This window comes from Rhinatrema bivittatum, chromosome 10 (assembly GCF_901001135.1).
Source record: "Rhinatrema bivittatum chromosome 10, aRhiBiv1.1, whole genome shotgun sequence".
NCBI classification, from domain to species: domain Eukaryota; kingdom Metazoa; phylum Chordata; class Amphibia; order Gymnophiona; family Rhinatrematidae; genus Rhinatrema; species Rhinatrema bivittatum.
Window position 1 is genome coordinate 57,562,442 of NC_042624.1, and position 16,380 is coordinate 57,578,821.

At 42.7% G+C, this 16,380-nt stretch overlaps 1 protein-coding gene across 3 annotated transcripts in view; it reads right to left on the bottom strand.

Annotated features, from left to right (window-relative positions):
• NEK7 (NIMA related kinase 7) overlaps positions 1 to 9,907 on the bottom strand; it is a 227,890-nt gene extending 217,983 nt beyond the window's left edge. For 2 of the 3 annotated variants that reach the window (XM_029617705.1, XM_029617704.1), the window contains exon 1: positions 9,675 to 9,907. The gene's annotated coding sequence lies outside the window, so the exon portion shown is untranslated. The remainder of the gene's footprint in view (positions 1 to 9,674) is intronic. The other variant, XM_029617703.1, reaches the window with a different exon arrangement.
• Positions 9,908 to 16,380: the final 6,473 nt, after the last annotated feature.

Below are 16,380 nucleotides of genomic sequence, written 5' to 3' on the forward strand. Positions count from 1 at the left end.
CCTCCGCCTGGATGAATGAATGCGCGCCTGTGCGACCCCTGCGATTCGGCGCTCAAGGCAGTCACATGCCGTGACGTCACGCCTTGAGCGCCGAATCGCAGGGGTCGTACAGGCGCGCATTCATTCAATGCCGGTGGGGGCTGCCTCCGGCAGCCCCCACCGGCAGTGAATGAATGCGCGCCTGTGCGGACCCGGCCTAGATTTAACACGCGACCACCCGCCGGCCGTCTCAAACTAACGCGTGTCCCCCCGCCGCCGCTGCCGCCTGGAACAGGCGCCCACCCGCCCGCGGCCTAGATTTAACACGCAACCACCCGGCTCCCGCCGCCGCCGGCCGCCTGGACCCACGCGGCCGTCTGAAACCAACGCGCGTCCACCCGCGGCCTAGATTTAACACGCGACCACCAGCCCCCCGGCCGCCTGGACCCACGCGGCCCTCCGACAGGTATTTAAAAATTTTGATTTTTACACTTCCTGGTGCCTGTCATTTCAAATGTCATTTGAAATGACAGGTACCAGCGCACCCAGGTTACTGTATAGGCGCTGTATTAAGCGCCTATACAGTAAAATGGGTTACGCGGGCATAACCCTTCCCTACCGCTTTAAAGCCGCGGCATGCATTTGCATGCGATTAGAGGAGAGTATCGGGGAGTTAGTGAAGAGAACTGTGCGTGCGGGGAGGAAGGGTGCGCCTGACACTACCTCACTGTTTCTACCTCGACCTTACTGTATCGACCTGTTAGTTTTTGGGAACTTGCCAGGTTCTTATGGCCTGGATTGGCCACTGTTGGGTCCCTGCTGGGTGCCCCGAGCCACAACAAAGGGCTCAGACTGTGCTCCATTGCCAAGAATAATCGCCATAGCTGTATTGCCTGCATGAAAAAAAAAAACATTGAACCCCAATCTCTAAAATATTGAAAAGGTATCCCCATTCTACCCTATCATATGCCTTTTCAGCATCAAAACTAATCGTGAGATAGGGAGTGTCCATCTGGCGGCACATAGTCATGGCCGTCAATACTTGTCTAATATTGGTGAGTGCGTAACGTTGGCATACAAAACCTACTTGGTGATCCCCCACTAAGATGGGAATAATACCCGCTAGTCTATGTTTTTTTGTTCTAAAGCATATGAAGACAGAATTAGAAATCTAAATAAGTATACTCTAGAGGAAAGGCACTCGTTTATACCCCAATTAGACAATATTTATACATAGTCAGAATTGTTTACCCTCAAATCTTTCTACGATGTTTCCGTTACGTCTAGTTAACATGATACCCGTTTTATTGTTCGTTGTCTGTATCAAGTTGTTATACTGTAAACCGGAGAGAAGGCAGATTGCTATTCTTCGGTATATAAAAGACTTTAAATAAATAAAGATAAGGGAGATATGATATAGAAATATCTCCAAGGTTTCTGTGCACAGGAGGTAAGCCTCTTTCAAAAGGAAAGCAAATATAGAACAAGGGGTCATGGGATAAGGTTGAAAGGCATAATCTAAGGAGATATCTTTACAGAGAGGGTATGGATACATGGAACAGCCTCCTAATGGAGGTGATTGAGACAAGAACAGTATATGAATTCAAGAATGAATGACCATCTCTTTTCCTGAAATGTCAGTTATTGCTTATATTTCTCTGATCCAATGCCACATGCCAATTTATTTACTCCCCGCTAAATTTTACTTGATCGGGCTCTTTCCTCCCAGTTATTAGACACGCCATTAACTATGGAATATGTTTATCATTAGTTTAATTGTTCTTAATTGGTTCTTAATTTATTCTTAATTGATATTTTTTATGTATACCTGAATTCTTATTGACTTTAAAGCTTGTTGCTGATTTGTTTATTGTAAACAAAGGTGATGTTATTAACGTGCCGTGGTATATAAAAAAAAAATCACGAAATAAAGAAACATGGGATAAACACAGGATCTCTGACTAAAGTGATAGGGATAATAAAAATGAATTGTGTGGATGGGCAGACTAGACAGAAGAAAGGCCATATGATCTATTTCTATAAAGAAAGATTCCATACTACGCCTAAGGTTAGATAACATGCAGATAAGTGCTGTATGGGATCTGCTCAGTACTTGTGACTCAGACTGGCCACTGTTGGAGACAGGATGCTAGACTTGATGCACGTAGGTCTGATCCAGCATAGCATTTCTAAATGTTCTTACAACTCCAGTAGCAGTGTATGGGGCTAGCCGGTTTACTGCATTCATGTAACGTTTACTATGTGGGTAAGTAGCATATATGTGTCCCTAGAGAAAATGAGTACAGTCCTTCAAGGTAATGAAGGCTAAACTGAAGAAGTCTTTTAGGATACTGTACCAGAGATTTTTCTTCCCTATATGAAAGAGTCTGCACTTGTCCACTCAACATTTCATCTGCCATTTCATTGAACATCCAAATGGCAGTCAAGGTGGCTGAGTGTGTTGTGTGTGGGGGGGATTGTCTAGAGCTTCGTGTGGGAAGGTTGAGGAGTGACTGATGGGGGTACCGGTGGAAGCAACAGATGGTGACTGGCATTGGGAAGTTTTAGGGAAATATCGGGGTGTGAGTGGGAACTGTGCACCTCCCTCCTGCACTCTTCGCTTTCTTCCTTCATCTCCTGTGTGGGCAGGGGTGTGCATGCATTGCGAGACTGAAGTAGGGGGTGTGTTTTATGGAGTTGGGTGGGGAGCACCACCACCCCCCCCCCCTCAATAATATATTGTGTTGGGGGTATAAGGATGGGTGTGGAGGGGAATTTGCATTCCTCCTCTCCCCCTCCTAGTCCCTACCCTCCTCGGGCTCCAAGTTAATCTTCCTGCAGCTGGTGGATCCTAAGAAGCCACACTTCCTTTCCCCAGTGGGAGCTTGAGAAACCCAACCAACCTTTCCCTATGCTGGCATCGCTGCTGTACTCGCTGGCCCCACCTTGCTGACATCAGCACTCCTCCCTCACTGCCTTTAGCCCCCTCACCACATGCACTGATGTGATGCAATGATTATCCAGAGCCCCTAATATCTTCATATTATAAAGATATAGATAGATCTGGAACATCCAAAATGCAACATGGAAACTTGTCTGTTAGGTGAAAAGGTAAAGGAAACATATGGCAAATATCTTAAGTCGTGCTGGGAAGGATCCAGTACTGTGGTCCATGATGGTATCAATGGCAGAGACATGTGTAGGATATAAATTCTGGAGACAAGTCTTAGGGTGCTGGGTAGAATTTTATATAGACCAGAACTTCCATGAGAGCATTCTCTGAAATTCTTTCAGTTCCATTTGCATGGCCTCAACTTGTGGATATGAGAACATAGGGGAAAGGATTTTCAGTTTTATTAGAAACTGGGCAATCTTTTGGGGTACAGGAGATCTATACAAGAAAAGCAGGCTCAAAAAGGGAAACTGGACTTTGGTACAAAATTTAAGACCTTCTCTGTAACCTTTAAAACTAAAGACCAGGTGACATTAACAGCTACAGAACAGCATGCCACTAGGGCTGTCAAACTTCAGGGCGAATGTGACAAATCCATATCCTATTACAGAGGATGGGAATGTAGTTATACCTGAACAGATAAAAATGTAACCACAAGATATTCAAAGACTCAGTTAAACAGGATACACAAAAATATACCAATGGACTTTGCATAAAATGTAAAAGTGGAATGGTTCGATATAAGTGCTATAATCCTTAAAAAAAAAAAGTGGATGAGCTATGATACATTTTAAGTTATATTTGATATTAATGCTCAAAACTTTCACCAAAAAACTGCTGATGACTAAAAGCTGTACTAGTATGGAAATGCCAATGTTACTGTATAGCCTCCCCCCTTTTTCTCATTTGCCTATGTTTGTTTCTCTCTACTCCTCTCCCTCCCACCCTGCTCATCACAGAATGCCTCTGGCAGCCCAGAGGCAGGAGACTGCCTCAGACCTCAGCAGCAGCTTCTCCAAGGACCCATCAGGGCCACAGCAGGAACAGATCAGCCAAGGCCAATACAGCAGCAGCTCCCACTCTCTGGTAGCCCAGAGGCAACATTTTTCACTCACAAAGCCTCACTGGCTGCTCACATTTAGCAAGTTCGTAAGCAGGATTCTCAAGGGCCGAATGATATCTATAGAAATATTGTATATAGAGTTGTGTATAGAAATATTGATATGAATAGAAATAGCAGGTCATCCAAGGAGAGCAGTAGCAGCATACATTGAAATAAGCATTTGAATAAGGTAAAAAAAAAAAAAAAAGTACCATAGATCAGAATAAGAAAAGCATAGATTAGGGCAGTATTATCAACCTTTTAGCCATGATAATGAAGGTGATCAAGAAACACCAAGATCAAAGCAGCTACAAAGGCGGGGTACCTGTGTCATGAGGCAAGGATAAATGAGCCCCTGGGCCCTTAAGTTTATACGGCACAAGATAGGCCTTAACAGGAGACAACTGATAGGCCACAAGACTACATATTCTGCCTGAGCAGCCACATCCCCAGTGGGTTGAGCCCACAGGCTCTGGCGGCTGATCGGACTTTCTAGGCTGGATGTGAGGAAGGCAGAATTAAGCAAGGTCAGAGGCCAGGCTGAGGCAGGCAGAGAGCAAGGCTGAGGTCAAGGTAATAAGAAATCAGGCCGGGGGAGAAAAACAATAGGACAGACAGGAGAAGGCAAGGCTGGAAGAAGGCAGGAACCCACTGTAGCAACTAGTACTGCAGAACAAGCAGATCTGAGCTTCCTTTATATACAAGGCAAGATGTTATGTCATCAGGGCATGTTAAAGGAAGTTCAAGCAACTGGGTCTATGAAAAGGGCCGTAGGAAGTACAGCCTTGTTCCTGGGATGCTTCAGACTAGAGATGAGGGGCGTTTCACAATGGCATATTAAAATTACAGTTCAGATAAATTTTTCCTCAGGGAATGACAGACAAAATTTCAGGATACTATAAAATAGCTGCTTTCTGGAGCAGCAGTCCAGAAGCAATAAGTGAAACCAGAAGATAATTTTGATTTAGTCCTGAGCAGCACTCACAACCAGAGCAGACCAGTTCAGGAAGAAATAGAATATTCTCTAATAGTAACCATAATGCATTCAAATTCAACAAGCAGAAAAAAATAAAATATATACCACACTGATATTTAACTTAGGGACCACCACAAACAAGGATGTTAATTAGTAAAGAATGTAAAAATACAGCTGAAAAGGCAAAAAAAAAAAGTGTCTATGCAGCACTGAATTTAAACACACCAGTGGTGATTCAGAGTTAATGTATATCAGTACTACCTGATGCAAATATAAGCATAACTCAGATCAGAAACAAAAAAGAAATTATGCTCAAATGAGGAGAGCTGGAATCCAAATAAACTTCGCAATTTAAATGTAATAAGAGGCCAAATTTTTAAGCATTTACCAAAGAAATAAAATAAATTTAATCAGTAGAAAATATAACCTTCTAGATACTCATTTCAATCCCTCATATGTTTCTCATACCAAAGCTGTCCAGTTTGCCCTCCTCCCTCAATTCACTAAAGCAACTTTACAAACTGGGGAAAAAAAAAATATTTTTATTTATTTATTTTTGGGTTTTTTTATATACCGGTCTTCTTGCATTAGATGCAAATCAAATCGGTTTACTTTGAACAATTAAACTTGCTTGTAAGCATTACATGTAACAGAGAACATCTAACACAAAAACCTGTAGGAACAATAATAAAAAATATATCTTATATTCCCCTCTCCTAGGGCTTAGCCCCACAATTTGATACAGCTAGTCCATCCCTTTAAGGCTCAGAGGCAGGCACATTTTTCACTAAAACTGTCAGCTTCCCATCCCCATTGACAACTTTAGAAACTCAAGTTTAATGCCCCTTCAAGGACTCACTTCCACACAAAGTTTGGTAGGACCGAGTCCAGCCAATTTAAAGTTATTAGGAGGGTGGAGAGACAAAATAAATATTCAGTACAATCTCGTAAGTCTCTTTTTGTATAGAACGGAGGCCAAAAATATTACAAGCAAAGATTCTGCTAGAGTTAGTGGGGCCCATTAACAAATCAAGGTATAAAAAGGTGCATTCAAAGAAGATAAAAAACAACAAAGGGACTACCTTACACCGTGGAAGATTTTATTAGAGGTGCCCAAGGTGTTAAGGTATGCCACGCCCAAGGGCACATTTTCCCACCCTCTTGACAACCACAGAAGAGGAGGTTGTCAAGAGGGTTGGGAAAACGGATGCTCAATCTATGAGTGCCAGATTTTTTTTTTCCAGAGACTTTTTTTTTTTTTTTTTTAAATAAATCACTGCTTTATTTGGTTCCTCCTACTTAGTATCGCTACAATACTATTAGGAAGAATCAAAGAGAGCAGGATTTTTCTTCCCTCCCCCCACGTGCCCTTGGGCGTGGCATACCTTACCACCACCTGTGGGCTGGAGTTATATTTGCCGCATTGCAAGGGCACACTGGCCGCAGGGAAAATTTTTTGGATCGCAGGGATTAGTTAATAGCCTCATCTACATGAATTTCCATGTGATGAGAGCTATTAGCTACGCGGTGATTTGGAAACGCTAACCCCCATATCCGATAGGGGGTTATAGACGCGCGTCCAATCGTGTGTTAAGCCATGCGCAGCGGTATTGGATCAGCCTGTTGGAATTTTTTTTAAAAAGCTTGAGGATCTTCACTAAATCCTGTTACTGAATCTATGTTGTCATAAGATAAAAGGCCACTCATGGGCCAAGAACTGGTTGAAAGAAAGAAAAAAAAAAAGTAGTCCTAAATGGCTATTTTCACAGTGAACGTAAACAGTGATGCCCACAAGGATCTGCTTGACTAGTGCTGTAATAAATGATTGTGAACAATGTGATGGCAAATTTTGCAGATTGTTTAAAATTATTCTGGATAATCAAATTCAAGATGCATGAACTAAAAAGGGATCTCACAAAATGCAGTGAGCAATCAAGTAGCTGATAAGTTTCAAACCAGATGAGCACAGAGTAATATATATATGAGAAAATATTTACAGACCAGATAATGGACTCTATAGTGGCAGATACTACTCCAGAAAGAGATCCTACTATATTATAGAGGTGTTCATAAGTTTGGAATAAAGCATGTAGTTCTGGTCAACATAAAAATATAAGGCTGCATATTTTCTAAGAATACTGAGCTGGTCAACAAAGATGATTAAGGGTAGGAAAGAACTTTCACATGCGGATTGCAACAAAAACAAGATCCACTCCAGCATGAATAAGACCACTGTGAGGAGATATGTAAATAGGTATATAAAGTATGAAAGGTGTGGCAAAAGTAACTATCTAATAATACAGTGACTGCTCCCCAGTTCTTATAACTATAAGGAGCAGGTTTAAAACTAAAGATTATATTTCTTCACTCACTGCCACAGGATGTTGTGTAAGGAAATTTTCACTGGATTCAAAAGAGGAATAAATGAAATTACGTAAGAAACAGTTTAATCAATCTAATCGTGGCTGCTAGAAACTGAATGGGTATGACACTGGGTTGGCAACTAAGTATGCAGTGTAAACTGTGGCCCAAAGTTATGAGGCTCTGGGTCTCAATCAATTTAAATAGAACAGGGATACAGTGTCCTGCCTGCTTTAAAGAAATTTGAGGAATTCCTGAGGCAGGTATGTACTGCTCTATGATCATGGCTCACATCCGGTTATAAAATTTAAAGAGTACACAAGTTACAACAGATGAATGTAATAAATGGTGGCAACTCACATGTTCCAGGTGGACACCTTCCCGCATATTTAATGTGCTCAGCATAAAAACATTTGTGAGAAGTTGAGGTTTTGGTAGATTCATCTTAATTTTTATATAAAATAATTCATAAAAAACAAATATAAAAATGCTAAAATCAAGTGCAAGTTGATATATATACAGCAGAAACTAATTACTTTAATCCGATTACTTTAAATTGATCTGGAAACCAGCAGCCTCAGTTTCGGTCCACAGTATACACAGACTGATTAAACCCAACATATCCATTTGGGTTAATCTTGTAATCTACTCAACTCTATTCATGCTCCATTTCTTATATATTTAAGAACATAAAAACTGCTATGCTGGGTCAGACCAAAGGCCCATCGAGATCAGCATCCTATCCTCAAAGGTGAACCATCCCAAGGTGTAGATTTAATTTCTTGTTTCTTGATCCCAGCCGCAAATAATGGGTTTCCCAGAGTCACCTAGTTAACTCATTATGGGCTCTTCGTCCAGGAATTTGTCCACATGCTTTTTAAATCCAGATATGCTCGGTGTCATTTTACAGCAACAATTTCCACAACTTGATTTGTGCATTGAGTGAAAAAAAAGTTCTTCCAGTTTATTTTACTTTCAAAATGTGTCACCAGGTTCTAGTATTATTTTAAAGGGTAAACTAGTCCCTATTTATCTGTTACACCCCATTCATGATTTTATATACCTTCAGCATATCCTATCATCTCTTCTTTAAGGTCCAACACTTGACCTTGCGTCTAATCTAGTTTGTCAATTCTCAGTCCTGATGAGGTGAAAACTATTACCATGTTTCCAAACTTCCAACACCTCCAGCAACTGCTGTCTCTAATACTAATCCAATAATCTGCTGGGAGAATTCCTGCCTCCCGATATTAGGATGTTACCCACAGGTTTCTTTACAGTTTAAGCACTGAAAGCTGGAGAAAATATAGAGTGAGGAGCAGCCTCCAGGGCAAAAAAAATGGACCTATATACAAGACTAAGCCAGCAGCAGAGGGAAAATCTAGGACGATTATTAGTAAGCATAATAGAAAGTAGGGTGCTTTGGATTGTGGGAGCAGGGTATAAGGGCAGAGCAAAAAAAAAAAACTAAGGGTCATAGTAGAGGAGCGCGCATCCAGGTGTGGGGCAGTGGGGTGCAAAGACTCTTGCCAACCCCAGGCGCTAAATGCGCCCAGTTACAGCTCGGGTCGCATTATATCAGTACGAAAAGCCAAAAGGCAGCCTCGAGCAAGCACCTGTTCACGGAATCGTACTGCATCACAGAAAATCTAAGAAAGACGTCCATGATGTATTGAAAAACTTCTGTAAGCGCAAAGAGAAGGCAACTACACAATCCAAATTTATTTCCAAAACCGAGCGGCAGATGCCGAAAGCAGTGCGGGTCAGTCGGACAGCAAAGGACACACTCGCCAGAGTCCGGGAAGGGTGCGTCACGCGCTCTAATTTCAAGCCTTGGTCGGGGAGGTTTGTAATGCGAAGAAAAAAAAAAAAGAGACACTTGTTCTCTCGAGACTTTCCAGAGCAAAGAAAAACACGCACGAGTCCAGCAAACAAACCCCAGCGGAGTAAAACGTACAGATACGGAACTGGAAGCTGTAACCTTTCCACTCTCCTCCATTTTAGTATGTTTACAATGCAGTCGTGTATGTAAGTGTAAAAGCAAAGGGAGACGAATGGGGGGGAAAAAAAGCGAAACTTTTACTGTTACAAGAGCACTTCCCAACCAAACCATTGCAATTGCCAACTGGGTAAAAAAAACAATTCAGTGCCTCTAAAACTCCAAGAACTTCAACTAAGTCTCCCATATAACTGGCAGGCGGTCTCCTCCAATCCAGTGCGTGAAAATAACGTTCCCAGCAAATCAGCGCATGGAACAGGCGGGACTCGCGCGAGATGTTGTCATGTTGGCCGCGTTTACCTACCTTTTGAGGAGTTTCAGTGTTGTCAAGTAAGCGGCTTTCCCAGCAAATTGGGCTGCTTTTTAAACGTATAGGCAGTTTTTTGTTTCTATAGCGGGTTTTTTTCACCACGCTGTTAACGACAAAAACTCCCCCACCAATCCTTCTCTCGTTGCTGCCACATTCAGCGCTGATCGACGCCGTATAAAGGCGTTGGGGGGCAGTGCTCAGTGCATGCGCACCAATACGGAAACGTCATAAGCTGTCTGCCGGCGAGAGCCGACTGGAACCCGACTACTGTTTCCGGTCTCATAATAACTAATAATATTGCGCATGCTCCTTATAGGCTGCTGCTCTTATCTCAGGTATAGTGCACCGCTGGTTTTAGTATCTATAGAGAGAAAGCAAGATGTTTTCAGACTACGTTGGACTCAGATAAAGTACTTTATTGTAAAATAGTATTCTTTTTTTTTTTTAGTTTCATCGCGATATTGTGCTACGATGGCCAATTTTTCCATGGACCCGTGTAGGGGGCTGCTGTCAGTTGTTGATTCATAGGCACAGTTTTGCTTTCTGTCACCAACATAAGAGTCTCCTTCGTACTCATATACATTCCCAAATATGCAATCCTCCTTTCACATACACACACACACACCAAACGTAGAACCTCCTTGCTCATACAGACACATGCACACTCCCAAACACACAACGTTGGGTGATTAGTGTCTGGCAAGCGAGACGATTAATAAATATTATAAATATCCCTCCTCTCATACATACATGCACATGAAGCATGTTTCTGAAACCTTCACACCTGGCTCTTCTTTCCTTCTACTTTTCAAATGTCCTGCATTATAAATTGCAGGAAGACAGGTTTAGAAGGATAACAGTGTGTGCAGCACTGTTCACTCAAATAGCACATAAACCTAAAAAGAATAGATTATTGCCAATGTCAGTTACTGGACATTATAGCTAGAATTTAAAAAATACTGTACATATAAAATTAATAATGTTCCAGCTTTATAGTCAGATAACTTGAAAATAAGACATTGTTGCCTTTACCTAACACCCCACTCCTATATCATACTGGCTTTAATTCATTTCATCTTCTGGCTTTAATTTTCATTTGGTATTTTTCCTTTCTATGACTTCTTTCTCCAACTGCTACCCTACAGCTATCATTGTTTCTCCTCCATGCCACTTCTCATTTCTTTACCATCTGTCACTTCACTGTTCTCATGCTATTGTATCTTTTACCTTTCACCCCAGTATCTTTTATCTTATTCTTCCATCACCTCATCCCAGCCCTCCTTTTCCAGCCATATTTCCCTTTTCTCCCTCACCCCCTCCTGCAAGTTATCTCCCCTTTCCTTTAACACTTCCTAGCTTTTCATCCGTCTCCCTTATGTCACTTGTCTTTCAATATGCTCCTTTCTCCCCTCCTGTGCTGCCTTCCTATCTCTATCCCCTGTCTTCCCCATTTCTTGCTCTCCCTCTCTGTACCCTCCTATCTCTGTTTCTCTTTCCTCTCTCCTATGTCTCCTTTCCTCCCCCCCCCCCCATACCACTCTCTCCTCTCCCTCCCTTGTGCCTCTTCTATCTCTCCCTTCCCTATTCCTCCTCTCTTTCCTATCTTTACCTCCCAGCAACCTCTGTGTCTCTCCTGTCCCATGCCCCCATGTGTGTATCTCTCCCTTTCTTCCCCCCTGTGCCCCCTCTGTTTATACCTTCCCATTCACCCATATGTGTATCTCTCCCTTCCCTCCCTGCCCCCTCTATATCTCTCCACTCCTGTGCCCCCTATGGGTATCTCTCCCTTCCCTTTCCCTTTTTGTGTCTGTCCCTTCTGTGTCTGTCCCCCTTTACCCAACCCTGCACTCTCTCTCTTTCTCTTCCCCTCCTCTGTGCCTGCATCTCTTTTCCTGACTCATTCTCTCGGATCTCAGCCCAGCACACCATGAGGAGGGGGCAGAACCAAGAGGGCCAGTGCTGCATTGTGTCCTCACCCCCTTGCCCCAGCATGGGAAAGGAGGAAGGGGTGGAGTCACAGTACAGCTTTCTTCTGAGAGGTACCTGCTCTGCTTCTCTTTTCCTTGTAATTAGGAAATGCTATCGGAGAGAGGAGGAACTGACTGCACAAACCGGATTTTCAGTGTCCGGTCTGCACTTCTGACTAGACACTGCACAGCATGATTAAAAATTGGACAGTCGGGAGTACTTGTGAGCCTCGAGAAGATAATCTCCTCATAATGAATGTAGATTAAGGCTGGCTCCAAGCATTTGATTTCATCTGAGCTTATAATTTGGTTTTCATGAAGTGGGAACATGTCTGGACTGATAACAATTCCAATATCGCATTGGTAACGCATTAGGGGGCGTTACCAATGCAAATGAGGCTTCTTTCGTGCAGTGGGGAAACATCGTGTGCGGCGATGTTTTCGCCATTCGCGAAAACATTAGTGCCGCACGCGATGTTTTCCCACTGCACGATGATTCTTTCAGTGTTTTATCTGTTGCAGGCTGAGAGAGAGAGAGAGAGAGAGAGAGAGAGAGAGAGAGAGAGAGAGAGAGAGAGAGAGAGAGAGAGAGAGAGAGAGAGAGACAGACTTACTATAGTGCCTATGCCCTACATAGGTATTTGAATCCCTATGGGAGGGCCACCTACTAACTCGGGGTGGGGATTAGGTATGAGCGTCGGGGGTTGGGGGCCACTTTTGCATTCCACATGAGACCTACGGACAGAACAGTGGTCTCTAGTGCAGATTTGCTGGCCATCGGAGTGAGGACGCTCACACCAAGAAGTGGTTTGGGCAACGTTCTCTCTACCTAGCTTGATGGACACTCTACCTGGGCAACAACATGCTAGGTGGAGAGAATGTTGGCCAAATCTCCGCTTGGAGTGAGCGTCCTCACTCCGACGGCCAGTAAATCTGCACTAGAGACCACTGTTCTGTCCGTAGGTCTCATGTGGAATGCAAAAGTGGCCCCCAACCCCCGACGCTCATACCTAATCCCCACCCCGAGTTAGTAGGTAGCCCTCCCATAGGGATTCAAATACCTATCTCTCTCTCTCTCTCTCTCTCCCCCCCCCCCCGGGAGCCTGGCGATAATCCTTTTCTGGCCCGTAGCGCAGTCCATAACGCGGAGTTGTAGTTAAAATCCGCGATAGCAGCCGCGCTAACACTGCGGTTGTTTCGCCGCACACGATACACAGGTTCCCGCTTTACATATGCTCCGCCCCAACTCCGCCCCCTGAATACCAAATGACTAATTTGCATTTGCGAATCGCGTTAACAGCTGTTAATGCGATTCGCGAATTTATCGCAGGCGGTAAAGTGCTTTGAAAATGAGGCCCAATGTTTGCCCTGGCTTTAGGCACCAAATGTACCAAACATGATTCTCCCCACGGCAGAGAAAGCACCACCTGGGAAGACCGAAGCACTCCTGGATCCGGTCTAGCTGAACTTATACAGTTAAAGGATATGCTACACATCAGAACAGAATGGATATATCTGACTTTTCAGCAAGTATAGCTGCCTTTCAAACCAGAGTTGATTCCCTTGAGCATTGCATCGATGTGTTTGAAAGTGCAATGCTTACTTTCAAAGCGCGGCCTCTAAGATGGCCACCTTACAATGAGATATTGAGGATCTTTCTAATTGGGGCATGCTTTGGCTTGCCTCATCCTGCATGGATGCATGGAGCCTACAATAATTCTACTAAAACCTATGACAACCCCAAAGAGTTGCAGTCTTATCTTCATTCCCATACTACTCCTTCGCAGATTGTTGCCTGATTCTCTCTGCACGTTTTCTGTGGAAGACATGTTAAGCTGCTAAATTGTTCTGAAGTGATTCCTTGTCTTTTTGTTTTTGAACATTCATTTTCCTGATGTCATAGATGGCAAACTGCCTTGTTACTCTGGTGTTTGAAATACATTTGTCTCATTGTAGCTGCTGGTTGAGTCGGGTTTAACATAGATTCCTTTTTTATTTTTTTAACATATCTAAATGATACTTCCTATCCCAGAGTTCTTTATAAGGAGTAATTGTTTTTGTCTCTTTGTGCCATTGGTATATTCCTCCTTTGAGGATTAAATGCTGACTTTTATCACGAAGTTCTGCACTCGTGGACATTGTCATAATAGCTCTTAGCCCTGTTGCTGCAGGTTTGGATATTTCCTGAATTTGCTGTTGGAATGCTTGATGTATCTGTATTTTACTTTAGATCATGGGGCAGCCTAAGGATCTCAGGTCACAAGACCACAATTGACTTCGATGTCAATTGCCTATGCAGTTATTTTTCTTTATTTCTGAGGTTGGTTTGGTTCCTGCTGATTTGATTATTTCTCTTACAGGCTGTGTTCGAAACCCCAAATTAACTCTCGCTACACTTATAGACTTCATTGCCAGCTTTTCCTAGATTTCAGGCTACAAGGTAAATTGGCACAAATCAGAAATTATGCCTCTTAATTTAGCTAGGCATTGAATTTTTCTCCCAGTTTTTCAATTCCAATGGGTCTCTGAGCTAAAATATCTAGGTATTCATTTTTATAGTAACACTGAGGAGACCATATGAACTTGCATTGATAGTATATACAGCCTGCTGAAGGATACCATTAATCGCTGGTCACTTTTGTATCTTTCATGATGGGAGAGGTTGGATGCCATTACCGTGGTAATTGCTTCATAGCTTAATTTTATTCTGTTTGCTTTCCGGATAAATTCTACCATGAAGTAGACAAATTATTGGTGGGATTTCTATGGAGGGAAAAGAACTCCAGGATAACCCTTAAAAAAACTGAAACTTGCTAAATATTGTATTGCTACAATCAAACATACATTTTAAGCAATGGCTTGCTTGGGTTGCTGCAGAGATTGATTTACTGTATGGGCGTCAGTAGTTACAGTTGGAACAAGCCCAGGCTGCTCGAATGCCCTTGTTTTTACTCTTGTGTATGTCGCTTCCTCCTCATCTACATTCTGTTCACATTCACAGATCTACTCATAAAGTTTATGAAAACTTTGAGAGATTTACGAAGGCTACATCTATTTTGCTGCATAATTCTAATTTTACCTCTTTATGGCACAATCCCAGGTTCAAAACTGACATAAATGTTTAAACTAGCAAAGTTGGAAAAATGTAGGGATTTGGTCAGTAGCACAGTTGGTAGAAGAGGGAGAATGTGTCTCTCTTTCCACTTTGAGCTCTCAGTTCGTATTGCCTTCCTCACATTACTGTCACTGGTTGAAAGTCCGACATTGTATCAGGGCGTGTATTTGATCTGCATGATTTTGAAGCTTTTCCTCGGATGTTCACAGCTTTATATTTTGTCCAAACAGGGTCATGATGCTGCTGATTTATATACATTTCTGAAAGATGCTAAATTTCTGAGATGTAGAAGGTTGGAACAATTGTGGAAACTAGCCCTTGGTGTGAATGCTACTTTTCCTTGGAGCATTATTGGTACACTTTGATTAAAGTGTCATTAGCTTCTCGTGTTGCTCATACTCTTTTCTTTATAACACATTGGGCTGTGGCAACTTGCTACGGCTAAACTATTGCCCTCATATCACTGTTGATCCTGTAGTGCTTTGAAGGCCTCATTGTCACATATGTTATACTTCTGTCTTCTAATCTATACCTTTTGGCAAGATGTATGGGCAAAAATTACCTCTATTCTTGGTATTTCTCTCATTCTTTCTTATCAAATAGTGATTTTATGATCCTTAGGCAAATTTATTAGCTGTAGCACTTAAAATGGTGGCATTGAATTGGAAGAATCCTGCGTGTCTCAATGTTCATTACTGGTGGAACACCATCCGTATGCATTATAAATATGAAAAAACTGCTGCAGTCCAGTACAATAGGATTGCTAGGTGGGTGGAGATATCGGGACTGGTTGATCGCTATTTTCACTTGTAACTGGCCTTGTTGGATTATGATCTGTATGTTCATGGGTTTATGGAATATTGTATTTTCTTTCTTTGATAGGGTTAGAGTGCTTGTGTTCATGTTCTTTCATGGGTTTTATTCCTTGTTCATTCCTTGAAACTCAATAAAAATATGTGAACAAAATAATATTGGGCAGACTATTCCAACAACTGGCAATTGGCAACCCCATATTGTGCCATGGTATGAATGTGGACACCACGCTTTTGGGTAAGAGTGAGCAGGGTAATCACCTGGGGTACTGGGTCACAAGGAGCGCTGCTGGCCCGCAGGTGTTTGGGGACCACAGCCTTCCCCTGCAGGGCAGCTATTGCTGCGGCGATCGCAATTCTTATTGGATCAATGATGTGCAAGGAGGTTCCGTGAAGTATTCATTTTCAAAGAACTACAAAAGGGTGTCAGTATGGCGGCATCCCTGCTGCCGTGGCATCTGGAGGTGAGTGTGGCCAGTAAAGGGGCTTTCCTGTGGCCAGCCGAACATTACAGGCTTCTTATCTCTTCAGAGGCACCAAACCCACATGAGTGTAATCAGTAGCACGGATTACATTAGGAAGGGATTTGTGTCAAAACAGCACAATGTACCTCTTCTCTTCTGCTCAGGTCAGGAATGCTGGACCTAGTCAAGGACATAGGCAAGAATGTCCTCCAGAAAATATTTGACACATCTGGAGACAGAGGACTGACCTTTTCCATTTGTGCATCCTGTCATCTTCTGAACGAAGCCACAGAGTGGTCATTGCTTTCATCTTAGTAGACAAGCTGTGAGAGTTGCTGAGGT